This window comes from Eriocheir sinensis, chromosome 7 (genome assembly GCF_024679095.1).
Source record: "Eriocheir sinensis breed Jianghai 21 chromosome 7, ASM2467909v1, whole genome shotgun sequence".
Taxonomy (NCBI): Eukaryota; Metazoa; Arthropoda; class Malacostraca; order Decapoda; family Varunidae; genus Eriocheir; species Eriocheir sinensis.
Genome location: NC_066515.1, coordinates 13,309,140 through 13,311,188, shown reverse-complemented (window position 1 = coordinate 13,311,188; position 2,049 = coordinate 13,309,140).

Below are 2,049 nucleotides of genomic sequence, written 5' to 3'. Positions count from 1 at the left end.
CGTAGGCTGGAGGAAGTACAAATGAAGGAAGATTGTTCCAGAGTTTACCTGCGTGAGGGATGAAATGGTGAAGATGGTGGGTAACTCGTGCGTAAGGAATTTCGCCAGTAAAGGGATGAGCTTAAAAAAAAAATCGTGTACGGCGAGGCCACGGGAGGGGGGAGAGTCATACAGTTAGCTAGTTCAGAAGAGAAGTCAGCGTGAAAATATCGATAGAAGATAGAGAGGCAACATGGTGGCGGAATTTAAGACGTAGAGGACTATCAGTAGGAGGAAGGGAGCTGATGAGACGAAGGGCCTTAGACTCCACCCTGTGCAAGAGAGCTCTGTGAGTGGAGCCCCCCTACACATGAGATGCATACTACATACGAGGGTGCACAAGGTCCCTTTATATGGATAGCAACTGTGTGGGGGAGAAGAACTTGCGGAGACGATTTATAACGCCCAACCTCGAGGAAGCTGATTAAGTTAGAAAATAAATGTGAAGTCTCCAGTTAAGATTATGAGTTAAGGATAGACCGAGGATGTTTAATATTAAAGGTGACAGCTGAGTGTTGGGGATAGGTGTTTGGGAGATTGTGTCGAGTTGATAGGTGGAGAAATTTGGTTTTTGAGTCACTGAAGGACACAAGGTTCCTTTTACCCCAATCGGAAATGATAGCAAGGCATGATGTTAAGCGTACTGCAGCGTCCAGTCTGGAATCTTGTACTTCCTGTTTAGAGGGTCTTCTGTTGAAAGAAGTTGAATAATGCAGAGTGGAGTCGTTAGCGTGTGAGTGGATAGGACAGTTAGTAATGGAAAGAACATCGTTGATGAATAACAGGAAGAGAGTGGGTGATAGGACAGGGCTCTGTAGAAAACCACTGTTGATAGGTTTAGAGGAAGAACAGAGACCGTCTACCACAGCAGAAATAGTGCGGCTGGAAAGGAAACTGTAGATGAAGGCACAGAAAGAAGGATATAATTCGAAAGAGGGCAGTTTGGAAAGTGCTGAAAGAGTTGTGCCAGACGCAAATAAAAATCGCCAGTAGAACGCCCCTTGCTGAATCCATACTGGCGATCAGATTGAAGGAAAGGTGCTTTTGAATCTTCCGGTTAAGAAATGATTCAAAAGCTTTAGACAGATTGGAAAGTAAAACTATAGGGCGGTAGTTTGAGGGATTGGAACGGTCACCCTTTTTAGGCACAGGCTGTATGAAGGCGTACTTCCAGCAGAAAGGAAAGGTACATGTTGATAGGCAGAGGCGAAAGAGTTTGACTTAGCAGGGTGTCTGCACGGAAGCACAGTTTTTAAGGACAATAGGAGGCACTCCATTAGGTTCATTAGCTTTCTGGGAGTTCAGGCCAGAGAGGGCATAATAAACATCATTCTTAACAATAACAGGCATAAAGGAGTAAGATGGGGGAGGAGTAGGAGGAATAAGCTCAGAATCTTCCAGAGTGGAGTTTTTACAGAAAGTTTGGGAGAAGAGTTCAGCCTTAGAGATAGATGAGACGGCAGTGCTGCTGTCAGGGTTAAGGAGAGGAGGGAAAAATGAATAAGTGAAATTGGAGGAGATATATTTGGCTATGTGCCAGAAGGCTCTGGATGAATTAGAATAAAAAGCAAGGTTTTGACATTTACTATGGATGAAAGAGCTTTTCGTAAGTCGAATAATATATTTGCACGATTCCGGGCAGAAATGTCAAGATCATGGTTTGCGAAGGCTCTGGTACCTGCTGTGAGCTGCCTCTCTATCTTTGATAGCACGAGAACAAGCGTGATTAAACCAAGGCTTTATAGCACAAGGAATAAAGAAAGCACGTGGAATCTGTGCCTCCATTCCAGGGATAATCACCTCTGTGATGCGCTGGGCACACACAGAGGGGTCTCTCTCCTGGAAGCAGTAATCATTCCACTGGAAATCGGAAAAGTACATCCTCAGGTCGTCCTACCGAGCTGAAGCAAAATGCCAGAAGCATCGCCTCTTCGGTAGGTCCAGAGGGTGTAAAGGAGTGATAGGACAGGATACAGAAATAAGGTTGTGATCGGAGGAACCCAACGGAGA